Genomic DNA, 12,739 nt, shown 5'->3' on the forward strand with positions numbered 1-12,739 from the left:
ATCTTTACCCTTCGTGACTATCGTTATTGATACAACCTATTTGTTTAGGTCAAGACTAGCATTGTTCTTTGCACACGTTACTTGTCGAAGTACTTTTTGGTTCGTGCATACAAGGTGAGATCATAGTCCCACTTTTACTCTTTTAAACTTACTTTTGGGATGAGAAAACATAAACGATTCTTTTGAACTAAGTGAACACAAGAACGGGAAAACAAACATTCTACATACGAGTTTAGAACGAAAATCCTCAATCCGATTATCATTAGTTACATCAGATGGTGTAAGCGAGAACTTATGTTATATGGCCATATGGGTTGACAACCCTCATCTTTGACGGTTCGCTACCGTCTACGGATGAAATATATTTTCGGGAAACAGTGTTGTTCTAGCACTAATTTATGGGGTATTCAACGGACGGAATGTTAAGCTTTGATAATTGGGTGCTCGTGAATATTAACTTTTAGAATGTACTATGGCTTTATCGATGTTGCAAATCTTGTGGTTCAACTTACTATTACTCATTTACTTATTTAAACCTATGATTTCACCAACGTTTTCGTTGACAGTTTCTCTATGTTTTTCTCTGGTCCTTGAACTTAGGTGATACATGCTTCCGCTCATACTATTTGATACTTGCATTGGATGTCGAGTATACTTGCATACGTGGAGCGTCTTTTTGACTACTTTTAATCGTGTCGCACGTGTTTCATACAAACTTTATACATTGTTATGTACTTGTTATGGAAACTACTTTTGTAAACTTTGAAACACCCTTATTTATGAAATGAATGCGACATACTTTTCGGTCAAATTTTGTTATAAAGACTTACGACCATGTAATGGGACCATACGTAGATGACGCCGTCATTTGACGATTTGTCGGGGTCAACTTTGATACCTTGATCACTCACAATATGACCCAGAAATTGAACTTTCTTCAGCCAAAATTCACACTTGGAGAATTTGGCATAAATCTGCTCTCGTCTCAAGAGTTCAAGCATCAACCGAAGATGTTGCTCATGTTCTTCTTCGCTCTTGGAGTAGATGAGGATATCATCTATGATTCGTTCTCCTCTCCAACCGATGTGGGACGGATGTAACACGGATGTTACAAGTTATATTATATTTTTGGTAGTAAATAAATGCTAACGAAAGTCTATCAAAAAGTTATTATCAGTTATATTATTTTTTGCATATCTGTGAGTCCGTGACACATGTTATTTGTGAGTGCAAATGGAGAATGAATTTGATGTATATTTGCTTTTCATTTTCTGGTAACCAAGCGCGAGAGCAACTTGGAGATCATATAATTGACATTGAACTATCAAAAACTACATTGTAATTGTATTCATTGTTAACTTTTACAATACTAATTGTTTCAATATATTTACTTTCATTACAAATGTCATCAATACTCAGGAGTTTCTGAATTATAATTGTATATTACAGCTACACAGTTTCGAAATAAACGTCTCTAAATCCTATTTTTTTAAAGCTGCCATGCAACGCATGGGCTCTTAAATCTAGTAGATTTCCCTAGCCCATTGGTATTTGGTACTCCGTATATATTATATAAAATATATGTTGTTTATAATTTGCATTTCTTTTATAAAATTTCAACAAAAACATCGACTCATTGCTAAATCTATATATTTAGTGGACCATTATTTTAAATATAGTAATTGTTTGTAAAGATCACATCGCACATGAGTTCACAATGTTTTAGATGTTCATGTTTTCATTTTTAAGTTATAAAATGCAATCAATAATTTTAACTGTATCTTGTATGTATATCTTGTGTGATAATTTGGAGTCCATCTATATAAATTTCAATCATCCAATAAAATTGTCTTATGAATAGGTTATGTAATTCACCTTTATAAATCATCTGTTTAAAAAAATAAAATAACATAGAGGGGGCATAATTTAATTGATTCGTCTGGGGCATCAAAAGGTTCAGGATCGACCCTATCTACGTAGTGTTTTCACTTGCATGTCTAATGTTTGTTTAGTTTCTTTGTAATGTAGTTGTTACAAGTTTATTCAATGTATTGTTTTTTTTATTTATAGAATGGTCAACTTATATAAAAATGAATCAAGTGAGCATGTAGATTGGAGTCGCATGCCACTATTGTAACTTGACCAACATTCTATTATGTTGGGTTTGTTTATCACACTTGAAGAACGAACCCGCAGAATGTTGGTCAAGTTATAATGCTGACATGTGACTCCAACCTACATACTCACTTGATTTGTTTTTGTATAAGTTGGCCGTTCTATAAAAAATGTAATAAACAATACATCTTGTGACAAGTGATGTCATGTAAAAAAGGAAACAATATTGTTACACGATACATACACCTATACAACACAACGACATGGCTTAGCATCATTGAAACAGAACATAAAAGGGACTGGTACCCAAAAGGCGCATAAAACAATTAAAACAAGGTCAAAGTTCATAAGTTGTAGTTGCAGGAGGAATTAAGTAGCTAGAAATACATACATACATACATACATACATACATACATACATACATACATACATACATACATACATACAATCATCATTAAGAAATAAGAACAAGTATACAAGTGAATTACATAATTAAATACCCATTCCCATTCCCATAAAATAAGAAAAGGAAACAAGATTTATTTAAACATACTAGATCATCATCATCATCATCATCATCATCATCATCATCATCATCATCACCACCACCACCACCACCACCACCACCATCACCACCATCATCATCATCAATTTGGCATAAATTCTCCAAATCTGGAATCCTCAAACAGAAACTATGCAGTTGTGACTCGATTTTTTCATGAATTTCAGTTAATTGCCTTTTTAAATAACTGGTGGTGATCTTCCTGGTGCGATTGGAGCTCCTACAACGTAGCCATAATCATTTCATATACCCCACCCAATGCTCCTGCTTCTGCTCATATTCATGACCTTGCCTGACTGATATGATCGGTGAGCCACCATCCATACAATTTTTCTTTGTTTAGTGGTTCTTTTTCTGCTAGACCAGGTTGAAAACGGATCAACCCGCGGGCCGACAAAGAAATAACATTTGCATCGAGATACTCTTAATCAGAAATTATGGGATTTTCCCTAAGAATGGGTAGCACTCCGATGGGCTGCCCACTTTTATCATCTATGACACCCAAGTGTTGGGCTATTAAAGTTACAAAATGCCCCCCACAAATTGGGCTTTGACCACCCCTACTCACAGCCGCAAAATGTTTCAAATAGTAGGCCACACAATAAGGAATGTTAACATGAGTTTTGGACCGTATTTGTTCCAGGTACCACAGGTTCTGTATCCTCAATCCGATGGAAAATATTAAGGCTCAAAAAGAGGTGGATCAAACGGTAGTCAACAACATCCATATCTATACGCGAGACCGAACCCTCGCCCTCACCCCAAGAGGTCGCAGAGCTAAACTTTTTCCAGACTGTTTTTGCGTCAAAGTCCTTCTTCTTAATATCAGAAACCCGAGCACCCGACCAGATGTAACCTCTAAACCCGTCCTTGTCATCATCCATCTCTGTCTCTGAGTAGATCTTTAAGCACCTCGTAAACTCATCTAAAGACATACTACGGGGCTTCCCACCCAATCTAAATCTCATAAACTCCTTATCCTCCATGTCTTTAGGGTTTTCATTTAATTTATAGGTGGAATGGAACTCGGAGCAAAGGTCCTTGAAAACACGCCATCAAATATTCCCAATCATCATAAGAACACACGAAACCTTTTGGTGACGAGTAGTGTTGTCTCAACTTGCACTCTAAATTCTTGTATAACCCAACCTCTTCCAGAAACACCGTGTTCACAAGCCAGTGTTTCTTAATAATCAGCTCCTCCTCAGCAGCAGCGGTCTTAGATGTGTTGTGCTTCTCGGATTTCTGCAAAACACACCAACAAAAACCAAGATTAGTGCTATACATATAGCCAACTATTAAACATTTTAGATACACAATATAAATGATGAAATTGTTGGGAACCAAAAAAGGAACAACTTCTGTTGTTTTTTTATTCACATATTCACCACAGGTTATTAACTAATGCTATACATATAGCCAACGATTAACAAGAAAACAGACAGCACTAACCCTACTGCCTTTTTCATCTTTCCTGAAGAGTAATTGGGGGTTCAACATAGATAACCAATTCCAACTAACATAAACTATAGTAATTAACTACGTACTAAAACCTAAAAACATATAACATATGAATACTTGCTATATTAGAAGTCTACAATTTAAAAGGCTATCTAGCACAAGTAAACAAGGGAAGTATTGGATTAACAACAAGATGATGAACCATTATTCAGCATATAGTCGGTTATACAAACATAAACAAATACCCCTGCACCTTAGGACTTGCGATAACCGAATTAATTCATGTATCACGCAACATGGAAATTGTGGAACAAACAAGATTAATAACAATTATTAAGCATATAAATCGGGAAATTATGTACCTTAAAACTCCTAGACATGTTTAATTCGGAGAATATAAGCAGATTTGATTGGAATACGTGACTTTTTTTATGATGTGGTTGTGTTTCAGACCGTAGGTTAATCGAAAAAAATATAATCGGCGTGCTTTTCAATTTACGGAAACTGCCGTATTTATAGCCTCTTTTTGCAAGCCTTTCACATAAAACACACCCCTCTTTTTATTAATTATTATGGAATGGAATTTAATTTAAATGCGATTCCGTTACTTCAGCCTTAAGTTCCGTTACTTAAGCATTAAGAAATTCAATCAAAAATTACGTCTTTGGTACTTATGGTTTGTTCAATTTTTCATCACAACACCCAAACTTTATTTTTTCATAGTTAGTACCTTGGTTTTGATTAAGTTTCTTGGATGGTACCCACAACTAACTGCCGTCAAAGATTTTGGTTAACTCCTCACATGTGCCAAGCATGTGAGGGCAATATCGTCCCGTTCTTCAATTAATCCATTCCCCTTAAAAGCATGCCAGTTTCACCAATCGACCCAAATTCGTTATAGAAGTAAAAACCCTAATCCCTAAATCAATATAAACCCTAATCGCTTCCCAATTAATACTTTAGTTTCCATTTCAATTTCAATTTCGAAGATCATAATGGTTGATTGCAAGTGTGGAGAAGCTGATAAAATTCGATGTTCATGGACCGATCGAAATCCTGAGAGACGCTTAGTGTCATGTTGAAGGTCAACGTATGCTCATTCTCTTTTTATCGAAGACAAAACTGTGTAAATATTTTCTTACCGGTGCATATGTCCTTTTTTAGCTGATAAAACTATCTGATTCGATTTATTCGACATGAATCCTCCTGCCAGTTTGTGTTACATCTTCTATAAGACAATCGGGAAAACGTCTTTGAGACAACGAAACAATTGATAATCACTTTTAATAATTATGTTATATAATTATTATATTTTTAAAATATTTTTTATTTACTAGAATTTATTTAAATTAAAAGTGCGTAGGATTCATTTAAACGATCGGTTAACATTCCGGGTCTTCGAATTCGGTTAACGGCACCTAAACGGACTACATAAGAAATGATCTAACAATTAAATTAGTCCATGGACACCCCTATAGGACCAAATCGGCTGACCACCCCGACCATGCCCATCTATTTTATTTAACTTGAGGCCCGATTTGCTTATGGTCCACTTAATAATTAATTAAACAGTCCATACTATCTAATTGTCATTAAACAAAATATTTTGGCAAACCCTTTCCCTCCTTCTCTCACGGCCGCAACACAACACCACCACCATCATCTTAGTCGACATCTTCAAACCCCAAGAACACCTTCATTTGTTGCTTGCTCACTTGATTGCTTACGTATTCGTGACCCTCTCTTCAAGCTCTACGCAACCATACCACTTATTAAGTGATTAGGGTAAGATAAAAAAATCTCTAATTTTTATTATCATCTTTTTGATGTCTAATGGGGTTAAAATAGTGTCCAGTGCTCAAATCATGTTATGTGTACGTCCAATTTGATTGTTAAACATCCGTACATGCTACTTTGATGGACCTACAAATTTAATCTGACCCAATCTGACTTTTTCAAAAAATTATTAATTTTGCGTTTAGACGTTACATGTTTTCGACGTATCGGTCGAAAGTTAAGATTGAAATGGTTTCGGTAAGGTTATGTGTGAAATTAATTTTCTGAGATTGCAAGCTAGTGAATTAAATCATGGAATGTTAATAAATGGATTCCTTACGAAAAACTAATAAGTTTTCATCTAGATATTGCATGATTGTGATTTGTAAAACTTAAGTTATGATCAAAATGACCAATACAATAAAAATGCACCTATAGGACCTTTTTTTTTCTTACATTCAATTCAAATTCAAATAATTTATATTTATATTTATATTTATATTTCTATTGTACTAGCTGAAGACCCACGAATTCACAGAGCTTTATGAGGGTTTAATCAAGAGTAATGTTTATAATGAATGTATTAAATTAAAGTAGTAGTGTTAGTTGTCTTAAATTAAATCTAGAAAACCAAAATAAATAAATAAAAATAAATAAACAAAAACAAAAGATATATACAGACATAATAATACTATTAAAAGTTTAACATTGTATAAAAAATTAAACATTGGAATCACACATTTGGTATACTTTCCCACAAATTATTCCAAAATTGTAATCGTTTGACATGTTTATGAATTGCATACATAGCGAAAACAGTTTGTCTTAATTTTAAGCTCCTTATATGCAACAACGCGTAATTTATCTGCCTGCATGAATTTTTTTTTTTTTAATAAACTCCATTAGAGAAATTTAATGATAAAATTATATCATACAGAAAATGATAGATGAAGTAAATAATAAAGTCACCTTAGCTAAATAATTTTCCGTAGCTGTTATTCTGTCAAGTTGTTCAAACATATTGTTTTTATAATTCGACATAGCAGCATGATCGCCTTTATCAACGAAAGTTTTTCCGGATAATGTGTCTGGTATATCATTTTTCAAGCTATTGATTTCATGTGTAATTTTTTTCTCTTGTTGAATAGTTGTTACTTTCGAATTTTTTATTTTGTCAAACTGTTGTTTTGACAATTCAAAATGGTTGAGTATTAGTTGCAAGGTTTATTAAATAACAAAGTATTTATAAGCAAATATTAAGTAACAAATATAATAGGATTTGTATTATGTGCTGTAAGAAATTTTGTAAATTATTATTATAAAGAATAATGAATATAAATATTTAGTTATACCTTAATTATATCAGATGCGTGAATACCACCAATTCACATAACACATGATACGGTATGTGGCATTCATGTGACATTAAAAACCGGACAAAAAAACTGAAACCTAATTTTTAAAGAAACTTTAAACGTATCCCTTTACCCGAATTTTATTATATATCTGAAAAATCATTTACAACATTCAGGCATGCATACCATGCTTTGAAGTATAAGCTATAAACATAGCCTAAATTAACTATACAAAGGGCTCTAAAGGCCCACAAGTATATGAGAAAATTTGTATAATATACAGCAGCATGGAAATAACTACACCAAAAATTTGCACATGAATTTAACTGTGTCAAATATAAGAAGGAGCCAAGATCAATTGGAAATCCACTCAAAACTCTTTATTAGGATTTCATTTAGGATTTCTGAACCACACAACTAGTTGTTCATGAAGATTTCTTTATTGCGATTTTTCCAAAGTGTACCCGGTGATGCACTTTATTGCTTGCCAAAGTAATGATCCCCACCTCGATTTTATTGAACCATTCTTTTCAAAAAATAAGTCAACGATGCAAAGCTTAGAAACGGGTCCTAATTGCCACGATTTATAGACCCTTTCTTAAATATCCATCCCATGTTCTTCCAGTAGGAGCTCTATTCCAATCATAATGGTAGTTTCATTATGATCCATCTCAAGAAATTCTGCTTTGCACCTACATTTCTTTCGTAAATTCTAGCATATATAGGCTTCTATACATGTTTTTTAATTGAGTTTGTCCATTAAGAAGGTTCCATTAGGAAGGATCAAATCTTAATGGCAGTTCCACTAAGAAGGTTCCAAACTTTTCCTAAAAAAATTATTGAGGTACCATATAATTAATCAAAAACATACTTCCTTCTTCAACTTCAATATAGTAGGAACCATAAAATAATTCAAAACTTAGACACATATGGTCATAAGAACCAAAAATTTTTGCACTTAGATACCTGTAAGATTCTTAACAGCTTCTTTTCATTCCAGAGATGGCTTAATCCATGTGAGTGCCGCCCTTCCCATCACACGAAGAATATCATGAGGTGTTCATTATAATTTATATAACTCTTGAGAATATCATGAGGTGTCGATTTTCTATCCAGTTGAAATATTACACCCTTTGTAAAAAAATGGTAACGATTTGAAAAGTAGTTAACCCATGTTGCGGACACCCTCTTAATAATTGCCAAAATCGAACCCAAACAGCATATAGTGTGTCGTTATTCTTTTGTCTAAAATTAGAAAATTTAGTTTGAAGAGTAATGGTTTTATAAGCAGGAAAGAACCTAGTCAAGAATATTTCAACCATAGCATCCCAAGTAGTGATTTCTCCCTCGGGTAACGAATTCAACCAATCTTTTGCGTCGCCCGGAAGATTCCACGAAAATAACCACAGGTAAATAACTGTATCATTGACCCCTTGAAGCTTGAACAGACTACAAATATCTTTAAACTCGCGTATATGATCATTAGTATCTTCTTTCTCAGTACCCTTGAATTGGTTATCTTTGATTAAATGAATTATAGGGCCATTAATTTCGAAGTGTTCTTTGATTTCAGGTTGAGTGATTGAGTGACGAAGACCTTGACGACCCGCTTTCATAAGAGCTTCCATCGAATTATTAGCCATTTCAAATTTTGAGTCAAAAAGAGTTCCAATAAGCGTAGAATTTAGAACAATATTTAATTCTTAGTTTAATCTTGGGACTTTAAGAGCTTAATAAGCGTAGAATTTAGATGGAGGACGAGATTTAATGTTAATATTTTAATTAATTAATTTTATGAGTTTAGATGAGAGTATGGATGAAGATTCTAGAAATGGAAGAAGTATGGAATCATAAATTTGAGATTGGGAATTTTAAATGGATAAATTGTATTACTTAATTATTTGAATTTATAATAATATATACTAGTTAAAGACCCGTAAGTTTTGTGGGTTTTATAAATTATAAAAGAAAATGAACATCATCAATATTTTCCGCTCATTTATCATGATGAGAGAGAGTGATAGGAGAGAGAAAGAGAGGAAAAGTATTCCGGTTCATGGCGGCACGACAAGAATGCGAGATCGGTACAACGGTGGACTTCAAGATCGGTTAACAAGGCTATTCGGAATCCAACTGACTTCCTTCATGTTTTTGAACTTTCCGGACAATTGGTCGGTGACAGATTTGTGGCGTTCGTTTAAACCATACGGTGACATAAGAGATATCTACTTGGCTGAGAAAAGATTAAAAAATGGCAGAAGGTTTGCGTTTGCAAGATTTGGGAACGTTGGCAATGTGGATCATCTGCTATTATCACTTGAAAAGATCACGTTCAGTGGGCTTCCAATCAGAATATTCAAGGCTACAGAAAGAGATGAAAGACATAAAGTCAGAGACCAAGAAGTTAATAGACTGGGCACGGGTCAAGGCATTCATCACCAACAACTCAACTCATTCAGGGACGATCGTAAGTTTAGTGAAGTAACTAGAGGCCAGCATGAAGACTTAAGGAACAAACTCAATGAATTGAGAGGCCACCAAGAAGACCTAAGGGACAAACTTAATGAACTGAAAGAAGGAAAAAAGGATAACCCTAAGGTAACCCACAACCCCATGAAGTACAATGATGGAAGATGCATTGATATAAGAAACCAAAAGCATAACTGCAACCTAGTTGGACGGTCTATTTTGTGTAAATTAAATGGATTGGAGTATTTGTATCAGTTCGAGGACTTATGCAGAGCAGAAGGAATTTGTAACGCCTCATTCAAATACTTGGGAGGCATGACGGTGATGGTGGTTTGTGAATCTACAAACGCTGCTAATAATGTTATAAACAATGAAGGTCACGCTATACACAAGTGGTGTAGCAATGTTCGTGCTCTTGGCAACAATTTTCGGTCACCTGGAAAATTAGTCTGGATTAATATTTATGGAGTTCCGATAACTCAATGGCATGAGGAAACTTTCAGGAAAATGGTACAATGGTGGGGTAGAATCATAGAGATGGAAAATTGCAACGTCGAAGAAAAAAATCAAGATCTAAGCTGTGGGAAAGTTCTTGTTCTTGTTAGGAGTAACACTTTGAATATTGACGGATGGGTGCAATTAAAAGACAATAATGAAATCACTTATGTAAGTATCAAAGAAGATGTGAACAGGGTTCTTCAATTCTCCTTCGAAAGGTCTGAAGAAGAAAGCGTTTACAAGAGCGAAGACGACGATGAAGAAGAATACATAAAGATAATTCCTGATGAAGACGTAGATGACGATGACGAATTTGTAAATGACACTTTTGATTACTCTGAGGAAGAGAACAATGAAGTTAATGAATCCATCATAAACCAAGATGCTGTGAAAAATTGTGAAAAAGACGTTGAATCAAAAGATGACAATGATTATAACATTGAGGTTGAAGAAAACATTGTCGATCCTGGAATTGTTCATAGTTCCGGCAACGGTCACCTGAAATATTCTGGCAATAACAACCAAAAGGCGAAAAATGAAAGGTCTGGGTATTGGAATGGGGTCCACTGTATGCATGCCAACCATGATGATGTCGTGGGTGAAAAGGTAACTTGTGCAACTCCCAAGGCGAATAATACGGCTTTTACCCATAATTCGGTGGAAGGTAACAGTGCAAATTCCCAAGAGAACGTTTCAAAGAAATTTGTGACTGGTTACAAGGGTAGAGATCAAGACTTTGGTGTTGGGCCTACACCCAGGAGCCCGATACCATATGCTAGCCCTATAGTCAAGACAGGCCCAATTAATTTTCCTAGCAGCCCAATTGTTAGTAGCCCAACTAAAAGCAATAGTTCAGTAAAGGCAGATGGCTCACAAAGTGAGAGTTCTATTTGGCCAAATAACAACACTAGGCCTAGCAAGGTGGATCCCAATAGCAACCTGGGAAAGAATGGAGCTCATCTAAACAATACTAAAAATCAACGCAGCTTGGGGAAAGAAGAGGGCAAAACATCAAAACGTGTAGACTCGCACAGGAGGGACTGTTGTTGGGCAAACCTTTGCAGATGGAAAACCTCATCACGTATGATGAATGTTAAAAGCACAGCTAGAAAAGTCGGATCTAGGGGTCAACCTATTCGATCCAGATGTACGAGATGTGCTATTAAAAATCAAAAATTGAAAGCAATTGCAACAGGAGAACGAAGTAGAGTATCAAGCTCTAGTCTGAGAAGTGATGGTGCCTTTAAAGAGACATCGTGTTCGTTCAATTCTATCAACACTGAAGGAGTTTACGAATATGGACGTCGTTTGGGGTTAAAATGGAAAAAGAAAGCCTCTGTTGTGTAAGTTTTTGCTGCTCTGTTGTCGTTGTTTCAGTTTTTTAATGAAGTTTGTTTCGTATAATTTAAGAGGTTTTGGGTCGGGTAAATTTAGCAAATTCAGGTCTGTGAAATCATTAATTGCACGTGAGAAACCGTCCTTTGTTGCTTTTCAAGAAACAAAATTAAACATTGTTAATCTTCAATGGATTCAAGCGTTATGGGGTTCAAGGGATTGTGACTTTATACAACGTGAAAAGTTAGGCAAATCAGGAGGACAATTGCTAATCTGGGACACCAATGTTTTCGAAGCTGTTGATGTTGTTTCAATCGATCGGGTTATTGGAATTCGAGGTGTTTGGAAAAGTAATGGGTCAAATCTCAATATTCTAAATATCTACGGGCCACATGACGACGCTAGGAAGCAGAAATTGTGGGACGATCTCACAAAACTAATAGGGAATGGGGATGATGCTTGGGTGATTTGCGGGGATTTCAACGAAGTCAGAGACCAAGTGGAACGATTTAATTGTGAATTCGTGGAGAGCAGGGCAAAAAAGTTTAATCAATTTATCCAATCGTGTAATCTGATGGATATACCATTAGGTGGAAGACTGTTCACGCACGTAAGCGACGACGGGATTAAATTTAGTAAATTAGATCGTTTTCTCGTTTCAGAATCTATATTTAATATTTGGAAGGACTTGGCAGCTATAGCTTTGGAAAGAAAGGATTCGGATCACTGTTCAATTGTTCTTAAAGACGATGATAAAGACTTTGGCCCAAAACCTATCAAAATTTTTGATGCGTGGTTGGACGATGATGAAAGTGTGCATATTATTAAAGACGCGTGGGAAGCTGCTGTACCTGCAGGGTCTCGAAAGGATAAGAGGTTTTTATTCAAAATGAAGAATGTCAAAATAGCTCTTAAGGACTGGAGTAAATCGAAGTACAGTAAACTAGATGGGGAAATAGAAGCCCACAAAAATATTGCACAAAATCTCGAGCTTAAAGCTGAATTGGGTACACTTAGCAATGATGAACAGGAGAGGTGGACGAATGCAAGGAAGTGCTGGCTTGAAAAGGAAAAAATCAAAACTAGCATGCTGAAACAAAAGGCTCGAGTCAAGTGGGTACTAGAGGGGGAAGAAAACACAAAGTATTTCCACTCGGTCATAAGGAA

This window comes from Rutidosis leptorrhynchoides, chromosome 7 (genome assembly GCF_046630445.1).
Source record: "Rutidosis leptorrhynchoides isolate AG116_Rl617_1_P2 chromosome 7, CSIRO_AGI_Rlap_v1, whole genome shotgun sequence".
NCBI classification, from domain to species: Eukaryota; Viridiplantae; Streptophyta; class Magnoliopsida; order Asterales; family Asteraceae; genus Rutidosis; species Rutidosis leptorrhynchoides.